This window comes from Euleptes europaea, chromosome 14 (assembly GCF_029931775.1).
Source record: "Euleptes europaea isolate rEulEur1 chromosome 14, rEulEur1.hap1, whole genome shotgun sequence".
Lineage (NCBI taxonomy): Eukaryota > Metazoa > Chordata > Lepidosauria > Squamata > Sphaerodactylidae > Euleptes > Euleptes europaea.
Window position 1 is genome coordinate 49,967,588 of NC_079325.1, and position 16,521 is coordinate 49,984,108.

The 16,521-nt window shown below is 46.8% G+C and overlaps 1 protein-coding gene across 1 annotated transcript in view; it reads left to right on the forward strand.

Moving 5' to 3' along the window:
- Positions 1 to 5,545: 5,545 nt before the first annotated feature.
- ENG (endoglin) overlaps positions 5,546 to 16,521 on the forward strand; it is a 45,862-nt gene continuing 34,886 nt past the window's right edge. The window contains exon 1 of the mRNA XM_056860322.1: positions 5,546 to 5,683. The gene's annotated coding sequence lies outside the window, so the exon portion shown is untranslated. The remainder of the gene's footprint in view (positions 5,684 to 16,521) is intronic.

Consider the following 16,521-nt stretch of genomic DNA (forward strand, 5'->3'; position numbering starts at 1 on the left):
ATCTGCCATATTAGAAGGGATATTTAAGAGGATCCCCAGGGTGGAGAGACTTTGCCTGGGTAACAAAAGGGAGCTGGAAACCATTGAGCATGTATTTTTTAGATGTCCCCTCTACAAGTCAGCCCGCTTCAATATTATTGACCCTTTGGTTAGGGAAATGGGCTCTGGTGATGAGGGTGAATGGGAGGCAGCTCACCAATTACTACCCAGGTTGCAAAATATTGTGCAGTAGCAATGAAGCTACGTCGCCTCAATGTACATCCTTAATCTGTGGAATTGTAAAATTGGGTGATTCCTAATTTTGTTGGCCTTGGTTGTAAACATCTACTCTGTACGGTCAGTTTCTGTTTTACCTGTTTTATCTGGCATCCTAGCCACAAATGAAAATTATTTATTTAAGAGGACCCTGAAGAATGTGTGTGGTCTGGTGGAGCGGGGGGGAGGAGAAAGGGCCAGAAAAAGCACAGGCCATCTTTGCGTAAAACGCCTGCCATGCAGAGGCCCCTTGAAGTCACTGATGCCTCAGGGATCAGTGGTCTCTCCCAGATCTGCCTGACAAAGAGCTCCGTGTAACTCTGATGCTTACACGCTCCTCCTTACCGACAGCAGATGATCTGTGACTAGGGTTGCCAGCTCCGGGTTGGGAAATACCTGGAGATTTTGGGGGTGGAGCCTGAGGAGGGTGGGGTTTGGGGAGGGGAGGGACTTCAATGGGGTATAATGCCATAGAGTGCAATTGCCAAAGTGGCCATTTTCTCCAGGGGAACTGATCTCTATTAACTGGAGATCAGTTGTGACAGCGGGAGATCTCCAGCCACCATAGGGTTGCCAGGTCCCTCTTCACCAACAGCAGGAGGTGATAGCGGGCGATCTGCAGCCACCACCTGGAGATTGCTACACTATAATCCTTACCCCAAATGGGAAGTGATGTCTCTTACCCTTCGTGGGAAATAATAATGATTTGGCATTTTTTGACATTTTACCCATTATGGGAGAATAATTGAATGAATGAATGTACAAGAGGACGTTGAAGGACTGATGAAGATTTGTTCATTGTGAACTCGAAACGATCGTCTCCTCATTGGGAACCTCAATGAAAATCCTTTGGATACCACTTCTCCTACAATTGAAACTCTATGAAGATTAGCTGTGTCATTTTGACACGCTTTTCCACCTTGTACAGTCACGTTGTTTGTCTTAGCTTGTGTGTTCCAGCTTAGTAGTGTATATAGTGTGTATAGCTGTATTGTTATGTCATTTTGGTAGCTTATAAATTTTTTTGCACTTTGTATATACTTCGCTCCTGTACTGAGTTCCTCAGCTTCCCGATATTAGTACAGTGGTGTCTATTTCTCCCCCACCACCTGGAGGTTGGCAACCCTGTCTGTGACCCTGCTTATGTTCCCCCATTCGTAGCTCCCACTTCTGTGTCTGAACCGGCCATCGGGGTCTGTCGGCGGAGACGTCGGCCCGGAAATGGCCGCGGCCTCGATGCCTAGGAAATGATATCCATCCTATCCCGTTGGTAAATAGGATGGAGTCCCTGGTGTTTACACACGGAGGAGATTGCAGGGGAGGAGGGAGCCGGCCCCTGATGTCACGGCTGTGGCATTCAGACAACTGGCTCCCAGCCGCGACCGAGTGGCTGGGGAGGGAGGGCCAGGGAGTGAGGTCCGGCTCCAGCCCGAAAAGAATTACTGGAAGCCGGTTTCTATAAGCAGATCCCCGTGCTCAAGGGGGCAGAAGAAAGCTTGCCGCCGTTCTGGAGGGGAGGAACAATGGCCTCTGAAAAAGGCAGCGGGATAAAAATAGACGCCCGCCTTCGCCAACGCGAGCCTGGAGTGACTCGAGGGGTCCCACCGCCACCCCAGGGGGTCCGATTTCCTCCATTGCTAGGGAGCGGGTTGTGTTTGAAGCGAGTGTTGTAGTTGAGAGGCTGCCCAGAACCATCTCTCTTCATATTTTGTTTTCTTTGATTTTTTGGCTGCTTTTCCAGTGGCTTCTTTGGTCAGGGAGGGCTGGCCGGCTGTGCCTTCAGCTACAAAGCCGACACATAGCAGGCCATCATAATATTTCCACATACGGTGACCTAGGTCTCTCTGACCAACTTGTGTCTGAGCTGTACTGTTTCAGACTGAATCCTCCTCCGTATAGAATCCCCAGCACATAAAACAAATAACCGGTCAGAGAAGGCTTAGCTAAAAACTTTCTCCCTGGTAGGGTTGCCAAACTCCAGATGGGGCTTGGATAGGGTTGCCAGCCTCTCACTCCTTGAGAGCTATGTATTCTTCCTGTTTGTAATGTCTGTTGTTTGTTCACTGTGCACTTTTTCACTGTACTAAACTTAGGTTGCATTTACGTTGTTTTGGTACTTATTTTCTCTCAGCCTCCAGGTAGTAGCTGGAGATCTCCTGCTATTACAACTGATCTCCAGCCGAGAGAGATCAGTTCCGCAGGAGAAAATGGCCACTTTGGCCATTGGGCTCTATGGCATTGAAGTCCCTCCGCTCTCCAAACCCCGCCCTCCTCAGACTCTGCCCCAAACATCTCCAGGAATTTCCCAACCTGGAGCTGGCAACCCTAGGCTTGGGGATTACCTGGAGTTACAACTGATCACAGAATCATAGAATCATAGAGTTGGAAGGGACCACCAGGGCCATCAAGTCCAACCCCCTGCACAACGCAGGAAATTCACAACTACCTCCCCCCTCCACACCCCTAGTGACCAGAAGATGGCCAAGATGCCCTCCCTCTCATCATCTGCCTAAGGTCACAGAATCAGCATTGCTGACAGATGGCCATCTAACCTCTTCTTAAAAACCTCCAGGGAAGGAGAGCTTACCACCTCCCGAGGAAGCCTGTTCCACTGAGGAACCACTCTAACTGTTAGAAAATTCTTCCTATTGTCTAGACGGAAACTCTTTTGATTTAATTTCAACCTGTTGGTTCTGGTCCGACATTCTTGGGCAACAGAAAACAACTCGGCACCCTCCTCAATATGACAGCCCCTCAAGTACTTGAACATGGTTATCATATCCCCTCTCAGTCTTCTCCTCTTCAGGCTAAACATACCCAGCTCCTTCAACCTTTCCTCATAGGACTTGATCACCAGACTACAGAGATCAGTTGATAAAGGGGTTGCTTTGGAGTATAGACCCTATTGCATTATACCCTTCTGAGAGCTCTCCCCAGGCTCCATCCCTAAATCCCCAGGAATTTTCCAGTCCAGAGTTGGCAACCTTATTCCCTCGTATGCTATGGTAATTTTTAAAATTAATGTGCAGGGGTTTTTGAGGGAGAGGCCGGTACCTACAGTCTGGTGTTGTACAACTCAGATACAGGACTTCCTTTTTAGTTTTATTGCAGTATAGAATTTTTAAAAATAATACTTGCTCACCTGGGAGAAGCTGCGGTTCAAACCTGCCAAGAAGTCCAGGTCACTGAGACAGAACTGTTCACAACTGCATGTAGGTCGACATTTGCAGGCATTCTCCACATGCCCAGAAATCTTCTCACCCTTATTGTGATATCGTTTTAATGTCAAAAATGACAGGTTGCTTGGGTCCTATCAACCCACACGTTTGACTGTCAGACAATTCCGTTCTCCTTGTGGCTAGCAACACTCCCTTGTTTCAAAATATTCCAAATGGAGCACTGACTCCGACAACCGACTGTGGATTGTTCTGATGTTGTCATTTTATCTTGGTCATTTATGCAAGGATACTTTCACTCACGTTCACTCCTGGTCTGTCTCGGTTGTTCCTTGGAGTTAAGCATGAGTTTTCCGTCCATTAGAGATGACCTTGCTGCCGGCCCTTGCAATGTCTGGATCTTCCCATTCCTCTGTTAACCTGACTCTTCCGTCTTCCCTGAGCAAAGCCCAGGTGAAATCCCCATGCATAAGGCAAAGTGCGGGGCAGCAAGCTTGATTATGCTCCCAGCCAATTACAAAGCAGCATGTCCGGAGGCAGGGATTGAAATGCTTCTTGCTTCCGGGGAGCTCTTTCTATGCAGAAGAAAATCTTTTTAAAACTGAGGGTTGGATTTTTCCTCCCCTTCCTTTCAGATTGCTCCATTTTTTATGTTGTTCTTAACATGCTTTTTTATGTGGCAATTGGGTTTGGGGGGGATTTTCTATCCCAGTAAGCACTACAGGTAAGCCAATTAAAAAGCAACGTTTAAAGGGGCGGGACTTGATTTGAGCTTGGAGACTGCTGGTGCAGAGATTCTTAAAAGGAAAGTGTGGGTCCAGCCAGCAACAAATCTCAGGTAAAACTCCCTCCCCCCCCCATGCATATGAATGAATGAATTTTATTTACGGTCAAAGACCAATAAATACACACTATATGTCGCATAAATGACCCTTGTGTGCCAAAAAAACTAATCTATCCAAAAAACGACACAGAGGAGAATCAAATTCTGCCTCCACACGAAGCAAACAAAAATAAGCAAATTGCAAAAATCCAAATTCGGCATCCGGCAGAGCTAGGCAGACTTGCTCATTCACTTCAAGAACAAGTTTAAAGACCAGCCCCAAAGCCCCATTCCCTGACTGCTGAAAGTTTTGTGTTTGAATTTTCTCCAGGCATTGGCCACAATTCTGAACATGTATCTGTACAGCGGTGAGGGAAGGATGCTCTTGTGGCTGGATCACTTCTGCTGGAATGCCAATTTCATGAAATGGTGACACGTTTTTTTCCACTGGCTGAGCGCATAGCAGGGGAGCACACTACCGCTCTGGGCATAAAACACTTTCAGAGCTTAAAGTTCAAAAATAACAAACAGTGTGGGGTACGGGGGAAGGAAGTGCATTGTTCATCCGCACAGATGTCACAGGCACTGTCCAGTGGCGCATGAGACACATGCCACTACGTTCCACCTCAAATTCCAAATCGCAGTGGCCTCCCTGAGAGCTAGCCTGGTGTAGTGGTTAAGAGCAGTGGTTTGGAGCGGTGGACTCTGATCTGGAGAACCAGGTTTGGTTCCCCACTCCTCCACATGAGCGGCGGAGGCTAATCTGGTGGACTAGATTTGTTTCCCCACTCCTCCACATGAAGCCAGCTGGGCGACCTTGGGCTAGTCACACGCTCTCCGCCCCACCTACCTCACAGGGTGTCTGTTGTGGGGAGGGGAAGGGAAAGTGATTGTAAGCCGGTTTGATTCTTCCTTTAGTGGTAGAGAAAGTCGGCATATAAAAACCAACCCTTCTTCTTCTTCCCTAGTTGGAGGAAAGAATTGCATTGTCCTATTGCAACTGGGGAAAATGTAGTCACTACTGGGAAAAGTTTTTGCTCTGGGGACATACACTCTTTGGGGAGGGGGAAATATCTGGATCCCTGGCAACAACTGAGCGCTTCTTGCATGATTATGTGGGGAAAGGCCTTCAGAACGACGCCTGCCGGACATCATTTGAGGTGTGCCCCAAAGGCTCTTATGCACCAGTCTCTTTATGAACCGCATACCCACAACCGTCCCATAAATCAGAATCTCTTTCTCCTGATTTGAAAAAAACCTTGACCAGTTCTCTTGCTCTTTTCCCTCCCAGGTGTCCCAGCTCCACCTGAATGTGTCATCAGCAGAAGGAAATGGCACCCAGCAGCGGAAAGTGGTGTTCGTGGTGAGCACCAGTGACTTCTCCTTCTTGACCGTCCATTCGGAGGATCTGCCCCTCACCTTCATCTATGTAAGTCACTGCCCTGTAGGATGCTCTGCCGCTGTATTAGAAACATGACGCAGAGCCCGCCACTGTATGCAACAGTGGGATGGATGATAGATTTGCAGGGAAGGAAGAGAAGCGGGCTGCAGATCCCAGAATTATTGTGGACTTCAGATGCAGCAAACAACTTCCTGTCAGGACACACCAACTGTTGTCAGATGGATAGATAAGGTCTAGCCAGAATAAAAGGCTTGTCTTCATCCTTCCCTGTTGGAAAAGAGCACATGATGAGCAGTTTGGGATGCAGAACAGTGCTGCTTTAGTTGCGAATAGGCAAATAGTGGGTTGTTCGTTGGATCAGTTGAATAGGTCTTGCAGGTTTTGCACTGCTTCAAAACCTACAAAATTGGTCTGAGCAGAGGTGGCAATGGGACAAAAGAACTCGTCTGCGTGTATCCCCTTTATTTAAAACAAAACAAAACCCTAAAACACAATTTTTCATCTCCAAGCCCTGTAGGAAAATACTATGTCCATACGTGAAAGGAGACTTTCAGGTTGATCAACCAGTTGGTCTTTTTCTTTGGCTTTGCCTCAAGACGCTAAAGGACTTTTGGGTGTCTTCCTTAAGTCTGCCAGGTCTTTGTGTGCTGAAAAAAACTGCCAACCCTGTTTGACCAGGAACGAGAGCTGCATGAAACAAATGAGTTTGCCATGGCAAACAGTGCTTCAGTCTTTACACCTTAAATTCCTTGGTTTCCAGACTTAGGTTTTCTCTAACCATCTTCCCTTTGTTTGGTCACCCCTTCATTATCTACCATATTATTTTTGCTTTGGGAGAAAAGGAAAGAAGCAGCTGCTTCCCCACAAGCACCAGTTAGGAAACAGTCCATTATACCAAACCTGTGTTTACTTTACAAGCATGTCTGGAACCACACTAGGGGCAAAGCGCTGTGTGCGCTTCCAGAGGAACTGCAACAGAAAAATGGGTGGGGGAAAGATTAAACTCATAAGGACCCCTGTCACTCCTTCGTCTTTCCAAGTAACGCAGTTAGGCTGCACTCCTCAGAACACTTTCCTGAGAGTAAGACCCATTAAATAGAATGGAGCTTTCTTCTGCGTCGACCAGCTAGGATTGCTAGCAAGGGGGAAGATGGTTGAACACATGAAGCTGCCTTAAACTGAATCAGGCCCTTGGTCCATCCAAGTCATGACTGTCTACTTGGATCGGCAGCGGCTCTCCAGGGTCTCAGGCAGAGGTCTTTCACATCACCTACTTGCCTAGTCCCTTTAACTGGAGATGCCAGGGATTGAACCTGGGACCTTCTGCATGCCAAGCAGATGCTCTACCACTGAGCCACAGTCCCTCCCCATAGCTCTCCAGGGTCTCAGGCAGAGGTCTTTCACATCACCTACTTGCCTAGTCCCTTTAACTGGAGATGCTGGGAATTGAACCTGGGACCTTCTGCACACCAAACAGATGCTCTACCACTGAGCCACAGCCCTTCCCCTAAGCTCTCCAGGGTCTCAGGCAGAGGTCTTTCACATCACCTACCTGCCTAGTCCCTTTAACTGGAGATACAGGGGATTGAACCGGGGACCTTCTGCATGCTAAGCAGATGCTCTACCACTGAGCCACAGTCCCTCCCGTAAAAACAAGCCTAATCACTTCTGCACACAGAAATCATGGGAAAGAACTTGCTGGTATAGATTAGTGATTATGTATGTAATGAATGAGATTCAGCATGTCAGACCTGAGTTTGAAATATGTGGAATGCTCTTTTTTCTTTCTTTTGTTTTCTGTCCTCTTTCATTCCTTCTCATTTGGGATCTGGCAGAAAACAAATGGGGTCATCTGGACTAGCCGCCAATCTGGCTCCATAGAGATCTTGGCTCCCTCTCCTATTTTCAACAGCTGGAAGAAATCCCTCAGATTCCAGCTGAAGCCTCCACTTAGGGATGGTGATAAACTGCAGGGTCTGGCAGAAGAATATTAACCCCATGCTTTGATTCTTTTTTTTTTTCCTTTGTAAGGGTGGGGGGAATGTCAGCCCTGAAAGGGAAGGAAGGATGCACAATATCAAGACAGACAGTGAAGCAGGCAAAAACATTTTCTGCCATACAGATGACTCTCAGCTTTGACTCTCAAAAGCTGAAAATTTTGTTGGTCTCAGCGAAAAAATGTAACCTTAAGCTAACCGTGTGTTCACCTTTATGATCTGGTTTGCAAACATGTGTGTTTTGCATTCACACTTCACAGATTTAGGTGTACACTTAAAACATCTGATGCGTTCACCAAAATTGTAAAAAATTGTAAAAATTGTAAGTGCACAGATTTTAGTTTTGGAGTACACGTCAGACTTATATTGAAACGTACATTTGTAGACAATATTGTGGAGGTAAACGCTTCTGGGAGCTCTTTGGCTGAAGACTTACTGAGCAAAGTTTGTAGCAAACCTACGCTTTCTTCTGCATGATGTATAAAACAGACCTGTGTGCAGTGAAGTGGCTAAAATATTGGGCTTAAACCTGGGAGTGCTGAGTTCGAATCCCTACTCTATCATGACATTAGACATAGGCTGTTACTTTACTAGGTATTCCCAGCAATGTATCAAGAGTTTGGAAATGTTATAAAAAACATCGCTTTAAAAGGGTTTTTGGATGCCACGGCTAAAAAATGGTTGGAAGACGTCTTCACAGCTAAAGGGGCCAAACAAAGTGCAAACAGTATTTTTTATAACCGTGTCAAACTCTTAATACATCGGTGGGAATACATAGAAAGTGCGAACAGTATTTTTTATAACATTTTGGAACTCTTAATACATTGGTGGGAATACATTGAAAGTGCGAACAGTATTTTTTATAACATTTTGAAACTCTTAATACATCGCTGGGAATACATAGAAAGTGCAAACAGTATTTTTTATAACAGTTTCAAACTTTTAATATATCAGTGGGAATACATTGAAAGTGCGAACAGTATTTTTTATAACATTTTGAAACTCTTAATACATCGCTGGGAATACATAATGCGGTAACAGCCATATTTTCTTCATATGTTTTATCCTGCTCTTCCTCTAAGGGGCTCACAGTGACATTACACGGCTCTCCTCTCCCCTGTGTTAACTTTACAACCACCCTGTGAGGTACATAACTAGTCCAAGATGAACTTCATGCTAAGTGGGGATTTGAACCCAGGTCTCTCAAGACCTAGTCTGCCACTCTAACTTTTACACCACTCTGCTTCTCAGCCTAGATCTTGCTGAGGTGGTTCACCTGTGTCTGGGCTGTACACTCAAATGACAGAGCATCCTCCATACAAACAAATTCCCTCTTTCTGTAGCAGACTGGGGAGAAGGCTAAGGCCTTTTATGCGTGGCCATTTCCCTCGCGGTCACCCCTCTGACAACTTCGAGTCTTTGTTTGGATTATGCATGCTGTTTCCGACCACCAAAGGTCACCTTGCTCTCCCCCTGCGTTTCCCTGCATTTTCAAATTTGAGATAAAACAGGTCTCTCAAAATGCAGGCAAAATGTAGGGAAACTCGGGGAGAGCAAGGTATGTTTAGCCTGGAGAGGAGAAGACTGACAGGGGATATGATAACTACCTTCAAGTACTTGAAGGGCTGACACATAGAGGAGGGTGCCAAGTTGGTTTCTGTTGCCCCAGAAGGTCGGACCAGAACCAACGGGTTGAAATTAAATCAAAAGTGTTTCTGTCTAGACATTAGGAAGAATTTTCTAACAGCTAGAGCTGTTCCTCAGTGGAACAGGCTTCCTCAGGAGGTGGTGAGCTCCCCTGGAGGTTTTTCAGAAGAGGTTAGATGGCCATCTGTCAGCAATGCTGATTCTATAACCTTAAGCAGATGATGAGAGGGAACGCATCTTGGCCATCTTCTGGGCATGGAGTGGGGGTCACTAGGGGTGTGGGGGAGGTAGCTGTGAATTTCCTGCATTGTGCAGGGGGTTGGACTAGATGGCCCTGGTGGTCCCTTCCCACTCTATGATTCTGTGACCTCTGAGACAGTCGGAAATGGAATGCGTAATCAAAACGAAGACCCGAAGTTGTCGGAGGGGTGACCGTGAGGGAAACAGCCATGCATAAAAGGCCTGTGGCTCCTGCAAGTTTGTGAGCATGTTCTAGCCTCTATTGGGAGGGGCTATTCTCCTTTTAAATGCTAATACTTCCCTGCATTTTGGGGTGGGGACTTGCTTATGAATGCAGAACCACCCCCGCCCGGCTTCATCTTTAGGTGTCCCAGTTTCGCGGACTGACACATAGCCACTCATTAGGAGCGACGATTAAAATCTCCACATTCAAAAGCAGTATATCTCGGAGTGCTCACGAGGGAAACAGCCATGCACAAAAGGCCTGAGCTAAACCCTTCTTTCTGGTATGCTAGAGTGTGTTTTTCTTAAAGTAAGGCATTTTTTTTAAAATGACAGGACGTTCCGTCCTGAAAGTCCCCAGCCTCCATTCCAAAACGGTCCAACCCAGACATTGAGAACTACGCCTTAGGCACTTCACGCTGGTGCCACGCTGGCTATATGGCTGGGCAGACAGGAAAGCTGTTGTGACATTCGATGCCGAGGATAATGAGTGGGGTGGGGCAGGAGGAGGAAGCTGAAATGGGCGCAGATGAGGAAACAGCCTGGAAATGGGCGACTCTTCCTAGGGGGCAAGACATTTCTAGGATGGCACCTTCCTGCCAGCCTGAATCAAAAGGTTCTGGCATGCTGGAGGCAACGTCTGCTGCCTGGACAGGGGCTGGCATTGGATCTCCTGACACTCTCTCATCTCTATCGGTCTCGCCATCATGGATCCTGGGGCAATGTGTGTGGAGGTGGAAAGTACCATCAAGTCGCAGCCACCTTAGGGTGACTCTGTAGGGTTTTCAAGGCAAGAGACGTTCAGAAGTGGTTTGCCGTTGCCAGCCTCTGTGTAGCCACCCTAGACTTCCTTGGTGGTCTCCCATCCAAATACTAACCAGGGCTGACCCTGCTTAGCTTTGGAGATCTGACGAGATCAGGCTAGCCTGGGCCATCCGGGTTAGGGCACAGGAGATATGGTCTGTGACCGTTATATGCAAAACTCATCCGACGTGTATCTGACGTGGTGGAAAGGGCCCGCAAGTCGCAGCCGACCTATGGCGACCCCTTATGGGTTTTTCAAGACAAGAGATGAATAGAGGTGGCTTGCTATTGCGTGCCTCTGCATAGCAGACCCTGGACTTCCTTGGTGGTCTCCCATCCAAGAACTAACCAGGGCCGACCTGCCTTAGCTTTGGAGATCTGGGCTATCCAGGTCAGGGCACAGCAATGTGTAGCTGTCCATATTTCAAGCAAGGGGTCCCCTGCTATAGAAGCTCACTTCTCTCCTATGTTGCTTCCATTAATAATAATGTTTAGCAGGCATGCAGCACTTTAAAGAGTTCAAAGCTTACCCTTTAATTTATTTAGCCTCCCCGATCTTGAAAACGCCTGATGAGTGACTGGTAAATTAAAATGGAGATTAAAATATCAAATCCAACGAGTTAAAAAGGGGTTTGCTGCCAAAATCTTCTGAAGTTTGCAAACTGGGGAGTAAGTTCTGCCATAATTGATGGGACTTCAGCGCAAACATCTCTAGTATTGGGGTTTGAAATGAAATTTGGATCCAAATGGCAGGGTTCCACCCAGGCAGAACAGTACTTTAAAGGTGTGTCTGATATTCTTGAGATCCACGTTGGCTTACTTGGATTAGCACATTTGTCCAGGAACTGCCGTGTCATTTTTTAGCCTCAGTATTAACAAGCATTCTGCATTTTGCAATTTTTGACTCTTTGGGGGCAACATACATCTTGGCATCTCAGTGAAATTGGGGATGGGCAATGGGTACTTTCTCTGTTTATATTTTTAAGGTGTGGAAACTCTGAGGGCAAATCAGAGCTTGAATCGGAGCTCTTTTGGGGTTTCTGGTATCTTGCACATCCCTCTCTCCCAAAAGAAACCCCAAAGACGAAAACACCACAAAATCAGTGAAACTGATACAGGATAAGCAATGTTAGCTCAAGACATTTTCCTGCCTGAGCCCCCTCTGCTGCCCCCACCGCATAGAAGCCAAAGCAGCTCATCTTCCCCTCCCTCCCCCAACCCTTTTTAAAAACAGGAAGCAAAGCCACGTACACCCTCGATGAAGGGCTTCCTGTACTTTCACGCAGTTTCTTCCTGTCAGGAAACTTCAGCCATCATTTTGGTTCCTTACAGGTATGCCGACTGGCATGGAGAAAAGAGTCTTGTCTCTTTATTGTGGCTTAATGTGTGGGGGTGGGCAGATGAAGCTTTTCTTGGCTTGGAGGCAAGTAACATCACCTGGTAGATAACCTCCCATTCAGCCTCTGTTAAAAAGATAGGTTGTCTTTCTCCAGGCCTGTTGGTGGTCCAGCGCATCATCGTGGTCGGCAGGGCAATCGAAACGAGGAACAAGCCTTGCAAGAGTTCTGGAAGCCCTGTGGGATGTGTGTGGTTTGCTGCACTGTTTTAAAAAATTGTTGAGGATAGGGTTGCCAGCTCCAGATTGGGAAATACCTGGCGATTTAAGGGTAGAGCCCGAGGAGGGTGAGGTTTGGGGAGGGGAGGGACTTCAATGGGGTGTGATGCCATAAAGTCCACTTTCCAATGCAGCCATTTTCTCCAGGCGAACTGATCAGCTCCCCGCCACCCAAATCCCCTACCTGAGACAACTGCTTTTATGAGCCTCATGATAGAGCCAGTCTTCAGTATGGGAGAACAAACAGAATCAGACAAGCTTACAATTGCAGTACAATTTGGACTCAGCCAGCGTGGTATGGTGGTTAAGAGTGGTGGACTCTGATCTGGAGAACTGAGTTTGGTACCCCACTCCTCCACATGAGTAGCAGACTCTAATCTGGTGAACTGGGTTGGTTTCTCTACTTCTACACATGAAGCCTCCTGAGTGACCTTGGGCTAGTCACAGTTCTCTCCGAATTCTCTCAGCCCCACCTATCTCATAAGATGTCTGTTGTGGAGAGGGGAAGGGAAGGTGATTGAAAGCCAGTTTGAGACTCCTTAAAAGGTAGAGAAAATTGGGGTATAAAAACCAACTCTTCTTCTCCTTCTGAACACAAGTCTTGGTCAAGAATAGACAGGAGTCCATTTTTCACTGCCGGCTTTAACCCACTGGCATGTCTTTTTGTGTTTGCCTTGAGATTTTCCACAATAAAGCAAATCACACAATAGTAAAAACAGTTGCTAGAGCTGTCTGGAAGAAGACGTCTGATAACATCTCTGATCTCATACCTTTGAATAGTGATCCTTGTATAACATCCTTATTCTCTACCCAAGAGCATTAAGCCAAATTGCCTTCGCTGCAGCAACTCCCATTAACAAAATGTTGACAAGCATCTCCCAAAATAGACAAAAATACGAGCAGTGATTTAGCAGAGCTGGAGACTTGAAAATAGGCTTGTTCCTGGCAATTGCAACGGACATGAACACGTGAACAAGGTATTTCCACTAGATCTCTGCAGCCTATACCCACCCCCCCACGCCACATAGGGAAGCGGCACACCATTCTGAGCCAGGAGTGACGCACAGACCTCGGGAAAGTCTCCCGTTTCCTCTGGCGGTTTGTAGTAAGGTCAGCAATGAGATTTGGCTCCAGCCGGCTCAGTCGAGACGGTGAGCTTTGTTAGCAAAATAAAACTCTTTCCTACTTGTGGCTAATAATAAGTTTTAAAAGCTGACAATAAGGGTGGGATGGGGTGGGGGTAGAGCTATCAGATTGAACAGTGGCACGGTCAACACAAGCGAGAGTCCCCCTCTGCTTGAACTCTCCATTCTCTGCCTGGCATGAGGTCAGGAGGGCAGGCCCGCTGGACAGCCTCTTTGTCGGAGTTGCATACGTAACACCCTCCTCTGTCTGCCAGCAAGAGGAGATCAGTACAATTGGGTAGAGATGGACAAAAAGATGAGCCACCAAGCCCTGGAAAATCCCACAGCTGGGCCGGATTGTTCTAGGTTTGCTCATAAGCAGCCAATTCTAAACCCTTGGCTGATTATGAGCCAGCATGGCGTAGTGGTTAAGAGCGGCGGTTTGGAGCGGTGGACTCTGATCTGGAGAACCGGGTTTGATTCCTCACTCCTCTACATGAGCGGTGGAGGCTAAACTGGTGAGCTGGGTTGGTTTCCCCGCTCCTACACATGAAGCCAGCTGGGTGACCTTGGGCTAGTCACAGCTCTCTTAGAGCATGGGTTCTCAACAAGGGGGGAATCCCCCCCAGGGGAAATGTTAGGGTTTGGGGGGGCGGGGAGTGGGGCCACTATTCAGCAAAGTGTGATGTCCTGTAGATTATGTACAATCTGTAAAATTGTAGTTTGTTTTTAATAACTGTTAGATAAGGGGGGAATTATATTCTGAACCACATTTTTAGAGCTCTCTCATCCTCACCTACCTCCCAGGGTGCCTGTTGTGGGGAGGGGAAGGGAAGGTGACTGTAAGCTGGTTTGATTCTTCCTTAAGTGGTAAAGAAAGTCAGCATATAACAACCAACTCTTCTTCTTCTTCTTTGGGGCAGCCTCAGCAAGGAGGTATTTTTCTACTAGGAGTCCCGTTGTCCTTGACAGAGAGAAAAAGCTGGCACAGATAAAATTCCTCCTCGGTATTAAGCTGACCATTCTTTTTGTTAGGTAAATTGTAGTAAAATTGAGCACTTGGACCATTTTGAAAGAGCATGAAGTAGATATTACAAAGACAATAAGATCAAGATAATTCATGCCACAATACTCTTTATTATGTATGGGTGTGAAAGCTGGACAATGGGAAAAGCTGACAGGAAGAAAGTTATTTCATTTGAAATGTCGTATCGGAGGAGAGTTAGGAATACCATGGACCACCAAAAAGACAAATAAGGGGGTTCTAGATCAAATCAAGCCTGAACTCTCCCTAGAAGCTGAAATGACTAAACTGAGGCTATCGTACTTTGGTCACAGTATGAGAAGACCAAAGTTGCTGGAAAAGACAGTCATGCTAGGAAAACAGCAGGAAAAGAGGAAGACCCAACACGAGACGGATTGACTAAATCAAGGAAGCCAAGGCCCTCAGTTTGCAAGACCTGAGCAACGCTGTTAACAATAGGACATTGTGGGGGTCATTGAGTCATAGGGTCGCTATAAGTCAGAAGTGATGATGCTATCATCAAGGAACTTTGATCTTCTTTCGCAATTAAAGCCAACAACGTAAAACATTTCAGAGGGTAGCGATGTTGGTCTGCAGGAGAACAGCTAGATTCAAGTCTTGCAAAGAGAGCTTTGACTCTTTTTAAGTAGAGGCTAGACGGCCACCTGTCAGCAATGCTGATGACCTTAGGCAGATCATGAGAGGGAGGGCACCGTGGCCATCTTCTGGGCATGGAGTAGGAATCACTGGGGGTGTGGGGGGGAGGTAGTTGTGAATTTCCTGCATTATGCAGGGAGTTGGACTAGATGACCCTGGTGGTCCCTTCCAACTCTATGATTCTATGATTCTTGAAAGCTTAAAGCTTATACCCCGAAAATCGTGTTGGTCTCTAAGGTGCTACTGGACTCAAATCTAATGTAAATTGTGCATATTTGTTTGGTTTGTTTGGTTCAGTGGGGGCAGGGGAAATAAATTAAGATGATTTTTAAAAAATATGTTGACTCCTACCCCACCCCCATTATTAGCCTTGAGAAATCTGTGGGTTAATTGGTGGGGTCGGTATATTTTCAATTAATCAATGTAACGTTAGCATCATCCTTAACAAAGCAGATTTAAACATTTTTTTTACAATTTTTCAAGTTTCTGAAATTGGACCGATGTTGCTGTTTATTACACTTCCCCCCCTCCCCAGTTTAATCCTTCAAAATAAGTCGTTTGACCCCCGGCGCCCACCCCGATTGTTGACGCCTTGCCTTTTTCCAGATTCCAAAGCAGACAACAATAGGTCTTAAAATGGCTTTGATCATGGCGTGAGATTAGCTGTCACATTTTTTTTCCTTCTGACTTCTCTCTCTGTCGTTCTCCTCTTTCCATGCTACAAAGGTTATGGGGAGGGGGGGCAGGGCGAGAGTCGTCCTTCCTTTTCCAGAATTTGTGAGACGCAAGGTGTAAAAATAAACTTGGAAAATGATTAAGTGACAGAAGAAGCTACGTGTCCAAGTATGCTCATTCTCATGCCAATAGCCGTTTCCCGTTTCCGCCTTGGAAGCATGAGGAGCCCTTTGGCTCTAACCCCCCTCCGGTCAGCACTAACACACAGGGAAGGGCCCAGTTGCAGATCAAGATGAGGGGGAGGCAGTCTAGCACCCAGGCACACCCTGCTCCCTGCCTCAAATGGCGAACCATTGCTCAGATCCCTCCTCCTTTAGTTATATCATCTCCCCCTGCTGAGCATTTTCCTAGTTTGGTGGTGGAAAATGCCATCACATCGCAGCCAACATGATGACCCGTAGGTAGGCTGACCATATTTCCTTGAGACAAAAACGGGACATTGGGACGGCAAAAACGGGACAGGGGTTATGTAGGGTTGCCAGGTCCCTCTTCGCCACCGGCAGGAGGTTTTTGGGGCAGAGCCTGAGGAGGGCAGGGTTTGGGGAGGGGCTTCAATGCCATAGAGTCCAATGGCCAAAGCGGCCATTTTCTCCAGGTGAACTGATCTCTATCAGCTGGAGATCAGTTTTAATAGCAGGAGATCTCCAGCTAGTACCTGGAGGTTGCCAACCCTATCACATAGGGTTATGTGATATTAGTGTAACCCGATCAGAGCACTTTTTCTATGATAACTTACCCAGCCATGCCTGCATGCAGCATAAGAAATGTCAGAAGTGAAGGAAACAAACGTTGGAAGTGTA